This window comes from Pinus tabuliformis, chromosome J, assembly GCF_031772625.1.
Source record: "Pinus tabuliformis cultivar Carrire ecotype Pingquan chromosome J, CPIR1, whole genome shotgun sequence".
NCBI lineage: Eukaryota > Viridiplantae > Streptophyta > Pinopsida > Pinales > Pinaceae > Pinus > Pinus tabuliformis.
In genome coordinates this window covers 1,234,418,246-1,234,432,807 of record NC_142295.1, presented here as the reverse complement: position 1 = coordinate 1,234,432,807, position 14,562 = coordinate 1,234,418,246, and the positions used below count along the sequence as shown (strand labels likewise).

At 34.5% G+C, this 14,562-nt stretch overlaps 1 long non-coding RNA gene across 7 annotated transcripts; it reads left to right on the top strand.

Moving 5' to 3' along the window:
- The first annotated feature begins 11,318 nt into the window (after nucleotides 1–11,318).
- LOC149231620 (uncharacterized) lies at nucleotides 11,319–12,816 on the top strand. 7 transcript variants are annotated; one of them, XR_016247462.1, is made up of 4 exons: nucleotides 11,319–11,674; nucleotides 11,777–11,847; nucleotides 12,064–12,143; nucleotides 12,579–12,816. It is a non-coding gene; the product is annotated as an uncharacterized LOC149231620 (long non-coding RNA). The 7 variants fall into 7 exon arrangements; XR_016247461.1 differs by having other exon boundaries at nucleotides 11,320–11,620; XR_016247460.1 differs by having other exon boundaries at nucleotides 11,325–11,678.
- Nucleotides 12,817–14,562: the final 1,746 nt, after the last annotated feature.

The window sequence follows — 14,562 nt, the reverse complement described above, 5'->3', positions numbered from 1 at the left end:
ATTACATAACATAAGTTTCCATCCTAATATACACAATCGATTTGTAGACCTATAACAAGAAAACATATACTGAGTCAATCCAAGAACCATCAAGTATAGTATAGCAAGAGTTTGAGCATAACCATTAGTGGGCAAAGGCTATCCAAAAACCATCAAAAACCATCTAGTATAGATAGAGCTTTAGCATAACCATTAGTGGGCAAAGTCTATCCAAAAACCATCAAAACCCATCTAGTATAGAAAGAGTTTGAGCATAACCATTAGTGGGCAAAGTCTATCCAAAAACCATCAAAAACCATCTAGTATAGCAAGAGTTTGAGCATAACAATTAGTGGGCAAGATAGCGATATGAGCCATACACTACCTAAAAACTGTGTCACAGAACAACCAAGCCACCAATCAATCCACACACCAAGCAAATAAGAAGTTAACCAAAAAATATATAGAATAAACTTGCATGACCTACGAAGACATGCACCCAATTGACTTCATGCTGAAACCAAGGGATGAGGGTGAAGAAAACAATATTGTGTTTCTTAGTTTATTTTAAGAGTTGCATGCCTTCAATACACATGGAGAGGATATCTATGTAATATAACTCATTGAGTAACTTGGTGGTAGAGTTTGTTGTTTATGATGAGCTACCATTTTGGGATCCTAATGTCCATATTTACTTGCTTGTTATCACTTGATTAAAATTACACTTCACATGGAATCAAGAATTAGTAATCTCATCCCCTCATCTTCCACATATCTAAGTGAAGAGCCACTTATGACCATATGTCTATGATGATAATTTTGAGATCACTTATAATAATTAAAATAATTAAGAGAGATTAAGGCCTTTCATTAGAAAAACACTTTACACGAGAGTGTAAACTTGCGATATGGTTCGTCATTGTTCATAAACTAGCATTTGCACCACATGTTGCAAAGGAAACGTCGTAAGTATTTCCAATAACACTTGCATATGTGTTTGGATTTTGCATAAGTTTGTGCTAGAGTAGTTTTCCAAGGCTTATGTTCAATTATAAGATTCCTTTAAGGGACACACAATATCAAATTGGCAAAGGTAAGTATTTCCAATGACACTTGCATATGTGTTTGGACTTTGCACAAGTTTGTGCTAGAGTAGTTTTCCAAGGCTTATGTTCAATTGTAAGATTCCTTTAAGGGACACATAATATCAAATTGGCAAAGGACCCTCCTAGTATCATAAAAGCTCATAATGATGCAACCATATTGGCCTTGCACTACATGGTTGCATTTATTTTTTATTTTGAGCTGGTGATGGTCATGGCTCAAACATAACGCATTCTTATTAGGCACCTACCCACATTCTCATCATCATTCTGATTGACTTTTGTATTCTGGAATAGCTGTAGTAAGTAGAACTAAGTGTCAATATGAAGATACATATGGTAAGAATGAGGATATCAATATGTTAGAGATGAAAGCATATGTTCCAAATATGCATCCATTTTACCACCGAAATAGAAAAACAGAGGATACATGTTTTGGCATTTAGATTGGTCATTTTGCTACAAATTTGTGAATATGGAGAGCTTTGCTTATTGACTTAGATGATAAAAAAACAAATTTGGTTGTGCCTGCTAGGGTAATATACTGCAATAGAGAAGATTCTGATGAAGCCTTTGTTGAGGAAAATGAAAATTATATAGACAGATTGAGAAGCAAGCATTTTGAGTTCCACAAATTGAATGTTTATCATAAATCTTCTACAGTTGGTACAATGATTGTTGTTAAAAACACCTGAATGGAATGTACATAGTCAGAAATGCATTGATATTGCTATCTATACACGTGTTGAATTCCCTTTATAAAGAGAGTATGTTGCATGAAGAAACTACAATCCTTGATGGTGTAGTGAAAAATAGAGAGGTGCACAAAGCATCCCAGATCATGTTGATATTGCTATCTATACACGTGTTGAATTCCCTTTATAAAGAGAGTATGTTGCATGAAGCAACTACAATCCTTGATGGTGTAGTGAAAAATAGAGAGGTGCACAAAGCATCCCAGATCATGTTGATGCAAAGCAACATTATTGAAATCTCCAACTTTGTGTATTTTGAGCCAAATTGTAACAGTTATCATATAATATTGCTAGCTATATCCAGAGGCTTTCTCTTTTATGATTTTGACTGAAGGAAGGAAATAATAAAAGAATAGCAACTCAAGTTGTTTTCTTACATGTATCCCCATCAAAATCATTCTTTGCAAGAAAATAAATATCCTCCACTTTAGCAATTTTAGTGGAGGAAGAAAATGATCTCTTCCATACCACATAGGAAAAGGTGCATATTGAGAAATGATACACCAATTGATCAACATTTAGCAAATCGATTGACATGAATCATTTCCTATTGATACGATGACAACAAACATATTATCAAATGAAGCTTTGCAGTCCAAAGTGCTCGACTCCTTCTCTCTAGTTATCTATGCATAGTTGATTGTGGCATAGGGTAAGTGATGCAGGAGCATTCAGCCCAAGGAAAATCATTGTAAATAGTAGACATAGGGGGTCATGCATTTTTGGAATTAGTTTCCTAAGTTCCAAGTCAGTTTAATATTTAGGCTTTTGAGTGTGATTTAATTAGATGTTCTCAAAATAAATAAATGAGAACATAGGAACTAGGGAGAGCTTTTAGGCATAAAAGGAATGGATGTGGACCATTAAGTGATAAGGAGGCTTTTCTATTTTAAAACAGGGAAAAGATGGAATAAAGCCTCAAGAGGATTTTTGTCATATGTATGCATTGCATGTAGAGCTTTAGAGCTTTTATTTGAGTGATTTAGGGAAAGGATGGGATTAGTAATCCAATCCCAGTTCTATATAACCATATGTAAGCCTACGGGCAGGAGGAAGGCCACTAGTGTTGATAATCAGGCCTGTGAGAGAGGGAGGCCTTGCATAATTGAAATTTAGGCCTGTGTGCCTGTGCATGCGTGTGAGAGAGACCGAGGAGTCTCGAATGTAACCCTGCTTTTCCATTAATAAATATTTTGAGTTATTTCCTATCTGTGTCAATGTATTTAAGAAGTATTTCGTGAATAAATTGCTATGAATTCGTAGGCTCTGCAGGTTGCAGACAAAAATTCTGCAGGACACAGGGAACGAAGTGATTAAGAGGAATCACTGTGGACATTGAATCCAAGTGGAAGACAGAACAACCTTGGAGGAGGAGTTGCAACGATTCAGAAGAATTGAACGGGAGCTTTGAATCCATTAAAGGAGGGAAGTACTAAAGTGATGCTTGACTAAAGCTCGTCTTCATTATATCAGTGCGCGTAAACTACCTATGAATAACTCTGTTTACACAGAGAATTCACGATAATTCCTTAGCGGAACACTGTTCCGGAATTGAAATTTTATTAAATTGATTCATGCGATATCGGGTCTGACCCAAATATCGCATTGGAGGAGTGTAGAGGAGTGGCTGCCTTTGGAACCGCCGAAGTGTAAGCTCCAACATTCTGGAGCCGAAATCATTATAAAGGAGAGTATAAAGGACCATCGGGTCTGTAGAACCCATCGCATCGCAAACCGGAGAGGTCGCGATAACGACATCACCGATATTTCGGACCCGATATCATTATAGGGGAGCATCATAAAGGGGCGTCGGGTCTGTTAACACTTTAGACCTCGTGAAAGCGAATTGCGACTATCGCATCGGAGAAAAAGGGAAGGAGAGTTAAGGGATTATTGTGATGGCCGATAGTTAGACCCGCCGATATTTATAAATGTGGGTGTATTAATTTTGAGTTCCGGCCAAGGGTTCGGAGGAGGATTTTATGTTGTTTTCCTGTGTATTCGTATTATGCGTGGCCGCGGGGTTTTAAGGCTTAATACATATATTGTAATGCTTGCGAAGGGTGTTTAGGCTCCGATAAAGGCATGACTCTAGTTTAATGTAAGTCCATTGTTTATAAAAGGCTCAAAGCCTAGAACACTTCTAATAAGGCCTGTGGGCTATAACCCATAGGTCAAGGGTTGAGATTTATTTAAGAAAGGAGGTTTTGGCCTATAACCAAGATCTCTTTTCATCAAGTGGTATCAGAGCCGGGAAAGTTTCCTGCGGAGAGAAGGATTCCAGAGAAGAAGAAGTTGGTATCAGAGAAGAATTAAGGTCAAGGAAACATTACTGTCAGAACAGAAATAAAGCGGGGAAGATTTCTGTGAAAAGAAACTTGCACACAGGAAAAGGTAATGTGCTGAATGATAAAGACTACAGTGGGAGATTGTAGCAGTTCCAGCAGAGGCTTGGAGCAAACAGGAATAGATAATTCCTTAAAGGAAAGAGAAAACAAGATTGCTTAATGCAAGTTCTGAAGGAAAAAGGACTTGAGAAACCAACCAGAGGACAAGCCATTCAAAGTGCAGAAGAATGGGTGGAACAAGATCATGATGAGATCTTGAAGGTATGTTTTGTTTTAAATTAAGAATGTGTGTTTTATGCTAATGCACAGGTGATAGCAAGAGAAGCTGTGAGAGAAGAACAAAGTGAGTTCTTAAAGACAAAAGGAGAATACTCTTATAGAGAAGTGGCAGTGAACCTGAAGAATCCAACAAGAGATTGGACAGAGAGGACAACTGAAATGTTCTCAAGAGAGAGTGAGGGATTGCAAAAGCCTAGAAGGAGCAAAGGTGTTGCTCAAGAAGAGGTTCTAGACAGAGAACCTATGCTTACCAAAAGACTGAGTGAGGAGAGCTTAGTGAGGTAAGGTTGCAGCCAGGAGGACTAGCTGTTGTAGAGGCTTGTTGCAAAAGAGCTCATGAAGAAAGAAGGGAAGAAGATGACTACTGATAGTCATAGCAGAGGTTCAGAGAAAAGCCACAGTAGAGGCTATAAGAAAGAGGATGCAAAGGCAAATGGCAAGAAGAAGAGTCAAGATGAAATTGACAAAGAGGTTGCTGAATTAAAAGAACAACTCAATGTATTAAGGAGAATGCTTGAGGAAAGCCAGAAACTAGGTTGGGTCTTAAGTAAGAAGCCAGTAAAGTGGCATAAGTTGCAGAGAAGGCTGCAACAAAAGGAAGTGAAGTGGTTGAAGGGAAAACTCAAGGAAGTTGAAATGGAAGAATCCATTTGTGAACCAGAACAAGGAGAATTTCTGGGAGATAGTGAAGATGAAGACTTGAAGACTGAAACTTCAAGTAAGACCGAAGAGTCACATAGTTTTAAATCTGACAATTTGTGTATGTTTGCAGGTGAAAGACAATTGGTTGATATTGTCATGAAGAAGGAAAAAGACCAGCAGAATCTAAATTCTGTTCTGGAAGAAGATGAGGTAGATAGATCTCATATACAGCTGGTGGAAGATGTCAAGCAACTAAGTGAAGGGCTTGATGAGATTGAAGAAGAGACCATCGAAGAATTTTTGAATCATATGAATGATTTAGAATAGCAAGGAGGAATGATGGCTGCACCATCAAGTGAGACCATAAGGTCTTATATTTTTAAAACTGATAGTTTGTGTATGATGGTAGATACTGCAGGAGAAAAACGGCCATTTGAAGATATCTTCAGAGGAGATAAACAACCAGGGACTGAAGGAAAACTTGAGGAAGAGACTATGTTAGCTGAAAACATAGTAAAGGATCATCAATTCACTATGATGATAGGCACAGTGGAGATAGCCATGGAAACCGTTGAGACAAACAGTAGGAAAGAAGAACATCTACTGAAAGATGTTAAGGAAGAGGAAGTCTATGGGAAAGACTTAGTAAAGGAAAAAGGAACACTAACAAAAGAGTGTTTTGAAGAGGATGGACAGTCTTTTAGAGATGTCAAAAGTCTGGAGGAGTACTCTAGAAGAACAGAGTATGATGGAGAAGACCTCTTGAATGAGGGAAGTAGTGATTTGCTACAGCAGAAAGACCTTGAGACTTAAAGGAAGATAATGTTTTAATACTGTAACATAGCATGTAAAGGATGAAGCTGGAAGGAAAGAGCATTGTGATGAAGTGCTTGCTAAGTGTGAAGAGGAGATTAAACTGATGGAGAAACTAATGAGAGAACCTGACAATAGAATAGAAGTTGCAATCATAACTTCTGAAGAAGAAGATGTGTCTCAAGTAGGCATGGAAGCAGGAAGATGCAGTAATTTGTTTGCAGGTTCATTAAACAGCATGAATGAGTATGAGTATGTGATTAAAGAGATTGAGCAGAGATTGTTTGAAGATGGTAAAGAGGCAATAGAAAGAAAACAATTTCAAAGTGAAGATAATCAGCAACAGGTTAAGGGAGAAGAAGTTCACTACAGTGGACAAGAACAGGAAGGCATCATTAGAATAGATGGTGTGAAAGAGAGACTAATGGACAGTCTCATGAATTATGCTGAGAATTCAAATCAACATGCTGATATACTGACAGAGGAGAAGGAGAAAACAAAACAACAAAATGAATTGTTTCCAAAAGAAGATAAGGCACAATAGCCTTATGTTTTTAGTTTTAACAAATGTTTTGTGAATGAAAGTGATGTAGAAGACAGTCCATCACTTGGAATTGTCTTGAGGGAAGAAGAACTGTTGCAGAAAAAAGATGAGACAGTCATGTCTCATATGCAGAAACTTGTTTCCATGGGTGAAAATAAAGAGTTGGCTTGCCTAAATAGCCAAGAGAGAACTGTGGGGCAGAATTTTGAAGCTGCTACAGTGTTTGAAGAACTTGATTTGATTGCCAGAATCAATCAAGATGATGATGGACAATTATTGAAGGATGTTGAAGGGGAAGGTGATGAGCCAAAGAATGTTGCAGAGGGACAGGAAGTTTGGGAGGCAGCAACATCTATGGTGACAGCTGAGGCAACATTGACAACAACAACATCAATGTTAGCAACATCTATGGTGGCAGCTGAATTAATAGAAATTGGGGACAGCAGCAGTAAGCTAGACATAGATATTGAAAGCATCAGAAGACCGATGATGAAGGTGTCTCAGAGGTAGCAGACAACAACAAGAAAGCAGAAGAATTTCAGCAAAGGAAAGACAAAAGCAGAGTATGAAAGCATAGCTGGAGGCAGGATGCAGAACAAGCTTTGGAAACCTGGAGAAAGAAAACAAGCAATAACACATGATGACTTGCAGAACAAAGTGTGGGATCCAGGAAGACCAAGACCAGAAGACACATGATCAGGAGATCATGAATATTTTCTACTTTGGGAGTCTGATGCAGGAGCATTCAGCCCAAGGAAAATCATTGTAAATAGTAGACATAGGGGGTCATGCATTTTTGGAATTAGTTTCCTAAGTTCCAAGTCAGTTTAATATTTAGGCTTTTAAGTGTGATTTAATTAGATGTTCTCAAAATAAATAAATGAGAACATAGGAACTAGGGAGAGCTTTTAGGCATAAAAGGAATGGATGTGGACCATTAAGTGATAAGGAGGCTTTTCTATTTTAAAACAGGGAAAAGATGGAATAAAGCCTCAAGAGGCTTTTTGTCATATGTATGCATTGCATGTAGAGCTTTAGAGCTTTTATTTGAGTGATTTAGGGAAAGGATGGGATTAGTAATCCAATCCCAGTTCTATATAACCATATGTAAGCCTATGGGAAGAAGGAAGGCCACTAGTGTTGATAATCCGGCCTGTGAGAGAGGGAGGCCTTACATAATTGAAATTTAGGCTTGTGTGCCTGTGCATGCGTGTGAGCGAGACCGAGGAGTCATGAATGTAACCCTGCTTTTCCATTAATAAATATTCCGAGTTATTTCCTATCTGTGTCAATGTATTTAAGAAGTATTTCGTGAATAAATTGCTATGAATTCGTAGGCTCTGCAGGTTGCAGACAGAAATTCTGCAGGACACAGGGAACGAAGTGATTAAGAGGAATCACTGTGGACATTGAATCCAAGTGGAATACAGAACAACCTTGGAGGAGGAGTTGCAGCGATTCAGAAGAATCGAACGAGAGCTTTGAACCATTAAAGGAGGGAAGTACTAAAGTGATGCTTGACTGAAGCTAGTCTTCATTATATCGATGCGCGTAAACTACCTGTGAATAACTCTATTTACACAGAGAATTCACGATAATTCCTTAGTGGAACACTGTTCCGGAATTGAAACTTTATTAAATTGATTCATGCGATATCGGGTCCGACCCAAATATCACATCGGAGGAGTGTAGAGGAGTGGCTGCCTTTGGAACCGCCGAAGTGTAAGCTCTGACATTCCGGAGCCGAAATCATTATAAAGGAGAGTATAAAGGGCCATCAGGTCTGCAGAACCCATCGCATCGCAAACCGGAGAGGTCGCGATAACGACACCGCCCATATTCTGGACCCGATATCGTTATAGGGGAGCAGCATAAAGGGGCGTCGGGTCCGCTAACACTTTAGACCTCGCGATAGCGAATTGCGACTATCGCATTGGAGAAAAAGGGAAGGAGAGTTAAGGGATTATTGCTATGGCCGATAGTCAGACCCGCCGATATTTATAAAGGCGGGTGTATTCGTATTATGTGTGGCCGCGGGGTTTTAAGGCTTAATACATATATTGTAATGCTTGCGAAGGGTGTTTAGGCTCCGATAAAGGCATGGCTCTAGTTTAATGTAAGTCCATTGTTTATAAAAGGCTCAAAGCCTAGAACGCTTCCGATAAGGCTTGTGGGCTATAACCCACAGGTCAAGGGTTGAGATTTATTTAAGAAAGGGGGTTTTGGCCTATAACCAAGATCTCTTTTCATCAGTAAAAAACTGGAATAACATAAGGAACGTGTACCAGAGGAAGCATTACAGGAGTGCCAATAGTGGAAACTATAGGCCCACCAAGGGGCTGACCAACAGTAGCTCCATATACACTAGGAAGCCTTGGCTGAGAAGCATGATTAGCAGATTGCCCTGCAGATCTTGAAGATTGATTTCCTTGACCAGTTATAGGTCCTTGTGGTGATGATACACCACTCCCATTCACACTAGTAATATCATGAATGCTAGATCGTCTTCTGTCCGTGTTCATCGAATTCAACCGAATAAAATACTTTTGTGCATGACTAGTCACCTATTTGGCAGTTCAAGAAATAACAAAATTCCTTGAGATGCTCCTCCAGTCACCTTCGCCAAATTTTTCCAGACCAAGCAAGAACATCTTGCATCAGAAAAGATACACACATTATCATTAAAATCGGCCAAGGTAGAGTATTTGATAGCAGGCACCAACATTGCTAAATATTATATATATTGTGAAGATATTAGTGTTTTTTAGATTATATATTTAGATAGATGAAAATAAAAATTTAAAATAAAATTATTTTTTAATATACACAAGTTTCTTTTATATATTTAAACTTTATAGATTCTTGAGAAAATATACACACATTATCATTAAAATTGGCCAAGGTAGAGTATTTGGTAGAAGGCAACAACATTGCTAAATATTATATATATTGTGAAGATATTAGTGTTTTTTAGATTATATATATATAGATGATGAAAATAAAATTTTAATATAAAATTATTTTTTAATATACACAAGTTTCTTTTATATATTTAAACTTTATAGATTCTTGAAATATTATATTTCTATTATAATTGTTTGTTTGCCAATATATAATCTTGTATAATTTAAAAATGTATAGTATAAATAAAATATTAACACTTTTTTTTTATATATATTTAATTTTAATATATTAATGAGATATTATAGGTTTATTATAATTCTTTATAAATATATAAATTCTTATAATTTAAATAAAATATAAATTAAAAATCCTCTCTCATATATACATATATTAAAAATTAATAAATAATAACAAGATTAAAATATTTTTTAAATAAGCATATATATATATATATATATATATATATATATATATATATTTGAATTTATATTTTATTGAAATATTATACTTTTATTATAATTGTTTATAAAATATAATTTAAGTATATATGACATAAATAAAAAATTAACACATAGATATATAAAATAAATTATATATATATCTGTAAATTTTTATGATATAAATATATATGATACAAACATAAAATAAATAACAAAATTTAAATATTTAAATATTTTTGATATACACATGTTTCTATTTATATATTATTAAAATATTAAACTTCCATTATATTTGTTTATAGATATGGAACTAAAAAATTAAAATAATTATTATTTATATATATATATATATATATATAATATTAAATTTCTATTAAAATACTACAATAATTATTTATAATTATATATGAGATTGAAATTTGAAAACTAAAAGATTTTTTAAATTTATACATGTTTATTTTATATATTTTATTGAAATATTATATTTCTATATTTCTATGGTTATAAATATATTAAATTTAAAACTAAAATTATTTATATATATATATATATATCTATCTATCTATCTATCTATCTATATATATGAAGTGTTTTCAAAATTTAAAGTCTACTCATAGTGAACCAAAAATATTACCAAAGGGTTAAATTGAACAAACATAACTAACATAATAGTGTAAAAAATTGGGCAATGTACTTAGATAGATTAACCCAAACTATACTTGGATAGATTAACCCAAACTATATTGAATTCAGTTATCATGAAAAATGTAAAGTATGCCAGATATTCCACTGTAAATAAAGATATTCTCGCTCGAACATTAGTGGTGGACCAAATCCTTAAATTAGTAAAGTCCTTCCAAATTCTTAAATTGTTAATTTATGGATACCATATCTCCTCATAAAATATTCTACACTTATTGACATTATATAATTAACATATAATAATCTTTATAAAATTTATTTTATTTATTTATGGATACTATAGCTTCTTATATAAAATATTTTATACTTATTGACATTGTATAATTAACATAGAATAATCTTTATAAAATTTATTTTATTTTGCTTTATTATTAATCTAATGAGTCTTTATTTTACACTTACTAACATTATATAATTAATATATAAAAATCTTAACCTAATGAGTTATTATTTACCTTTTTATTAACCTAATGAGTTTTCTAACTTAGAAACGTGAGAAATTATGTATGGGCAAATACGAGCATCAACACCCAACATATACAATCATCCAAGCACTCAAGGTTGCTATCCAAGGGATTTTTCCCATCTTATGTTTTGTTGTGACCAACACGCATTCCAAAAATTTACCCAAAACAACGAATATTTTTTTTACGCTTATCAAAGTCGGCAACTCATGAATTGACAATTGAATAGTGTCAGGGTTAATAACTATACAGTGATTTGGTAATAAAGCTTTAAAGCATATATGCGCTCAGGTTAGTACTATGAAGGATAAGTTTATTAATTTTTCTTGGGTTAGCCAGCGATTAATTTATGCCAGCTACCCAAGTTTCTCCATCATCTGCACGCCATTTGGTGCCTTGACCACCGTTGATCTGGCTCTCTCATCCGACGGTTTTCGTGGATTGATATGGTTATGGGTACCACCCGGTGGTGTCCCGCCTCCATCGCTCATTCGCATGGTGTGTCTCTGAGAGGTTTTCGCTCTGCAGAACCCTAGGGTTACTACGGGGGAAATTGTTTGGCTATGAACTGTATGATTATGGAGGTGTTACCACCTGCATTCTGCTACCGTTGGTGACTGTGCATTCTGCTGCCGTTGGTGACTGCGGTAGGAATGCGGTAGGAATATTGCTTGTGTTTTTGGGGTTCATTTGCCCACAGAGCAAGTAACTCTGCTTCACCATAGTTATCGGTCTTTCTTTGTTTATTTTGAAAACACAAGGTTGCAGGTGATTTACCCTTATGCTTTCGTTCTTGTCTGCAGGTTTCTGGAATCAACAATTGTCTGGGTTTTCTACAGAAATGCTCACCTGTCGGTCAAACACAATGTTGCAGGTGATTTACCCTTATGCTTTCATTCTTTTCTACAAGTTTCTAGAATCAACAATCATTTGGGTTTTTTACAAAAATTCTCACCTATCATTTCCTGCTGAAACACTCACTTGGGTTTCCATAGGTAACACGTTCCTCTGTTCTTAAGGAATTTTAGAGTGATTTTTCTTCTAAAGCACTGGCCATCCTAAGGTTTCTGCTAAACCCTTTTCATTTTAGGCCAGCTTCAGGGGTTTCTGCGACCATCTGGCATCAACAAATGCACCGGCTGCTGGAACGCTCCACACCATTTGCACTTGGTATTAGTTCATGCAACCCAGAAAATTGTTTTGCTTCGGCGTTAAGTAGGTTCTCGGATTAAACTTAACTATTAAGGGTTAGTCTTTTGGCTTCCCGAAAGATTGTTTTTTATGAGAAAGGTTTTGTATTTGCAATGTCTCACCGGGCTTTTCGGTTTAGCAACAATGTGTTTATTATTTTTGAATAACCCTGACTGTTAACTGAGCGCTGCCATAGCAGTGGCTTGAGATTTGTTTTTCGGCTCTATTTTGTCTTTAAGTTAAAAGTCGAACTGTTACTCTAATGAAAAAGTTAATACTATGGTAGTATTATGTAGTTACTTGAATCACATCAATGTTCATTTTCATGTTTTCTTTATGTCAAGATATATATAAATTTTATTCTTTAACTATTATCGTACTCAACTCAGAACCGCTCCCTTAACTGTCCCACAGGGACCCCGCCGAAGGAGTAAATCTGGGTGAGAACCCTGTCTTTAACCCCAACCCACTTATACCAGCATGTACTTGTCAGGTTTTTTGCTGGGCAAGGGTTTCCAATTTTTATAATGGTTTCACAGTAACTTAATGTTGTTTTTTTTATATATAGACTAGTTAATGGCAAGAAATTACAACTCGACATTCCTAAAGATCAATGGGCTACTGCATACTTTCACTTACAATCTAATTCATTTTCCACCCATCTTTAAGTTCTGGGTATGTTTTTGCTTTAGTTTCTCATTGCTACAAATAGAAATGGATTGATTACACATGTTAGAAATGGGTTGATTTACATTGGTTCTTTAATAGTTTAATCTCACTATTACCTGTTGGGTTATTATTAATGTCTCTTAAAAGAACGGTTATTTCTCCTGTAATAACTTCTTTAATTTCTTAGTAAAATTCCATATTTCTTTTACATTCTTACACCACAGGTTTATCAGCATATTCATTTTCATATCGTTCTTCCACAATTTAACCAAGAAAACAATACATGTTTAGTAACATATTTTTCAAGTCTCAGGAAAGCATATTAATTTCATAGGTTATCCTTTATCGACTCAACCAAGAAATGCCATTATAACAACTGTTTCCTCAACAACTTCAAACAAACAAAAGATAATTGAGCATTCAAAAGACAACTGAGCATTTAGTACTTATCTCTTAAGATAACGTTCTAGAATTTATGGATAGGGTCTCTGCACCCAACCTGCAAAGAAATGACAATTAATTCCAAAACCTTCCACGTGCTTCTCTTCCCCAGAACAGTCCAAAACCAACCCAGAAGAATGACAAAACCAACCCAGAAACCAAAGATAACAAAGCATTCAAAAGATAACTAAGCATTTAGTACTTATCTCTTAAGATAAAGTTCCAGAATTTACGGATAGGGTCTCTGCACCCAACCTGTAAAGAAATGGAAATTAATTCCAAAACCTTCCCCGTGCTTCTCTTCCCCAGAACAATCCAAAACCAACCCAGAAGAATGACAGAAGAATGAAAGAACATTGAGTTTCAAAAAGAAATCGCAAAACCGTTTCGGCAACGAATTTGTAAAGACTTTGATGGAACGACTGAAAATTTTGCAATCGTCTAACATATAATCGTGTCGTGTGGTGCATATAATCGTGTGGTGCACAAGGATGACAGGTAGGCAGAGTGCATAATTACGGATATATAAGTAATTACATATATGAATAATTTGATTTTGTAAAATTTGATTTTTATTTGAAAATTAAATTTTAAAGTTTTTTTCCTCTTTAATTAAATATGGTGGTTAATGTTTCTTTTTATTAGTTGAGTGTGTAAAAAAAATATTGTATTAATTATTAAGTAAAATTTCTATTTTATTTTATAATTATATTTTATATTATTAATAATAAAAAATATAGTTTTTGTTACTACTACATTAAAATAATAAATAGACAACAATTTTGACTAAATTTATTATTATTTGATTAAATTTATATTAATCAATATTTACATAAATTTGTAATAAATAGCCTATATAATGGTATCGATCTTATAAAATCAAATCGAAATATAAAAATTAAAATTAAAATATATAATATCTATATTTTAATACTTATCTGCTCACTATATACTTGGATATATGAATTGTTTAGTTGGGTGAAATTTGATTTTTATTTGAAAATTAAATTTGAAAAATGCTTGATTTATTATTATTTGATTAAATTTATATCGACAAATATTTACATAAATTTGTAATAAATAGTCTATATATAATGGTATCCATCTTATAAAATCAAATCGAAATATAAAAATTAAAATTAAAATATATAATTAATACTTATCTGCTCACTATATACTTGGATATATGAATTGTTTAGTTGAGTGAAATTTCATTTTTATTTAAAAATTAAATTTGAAAAATGCTTTGATTTTTTTTAATGTTAGTTAATATTTTGTTTTATTAATT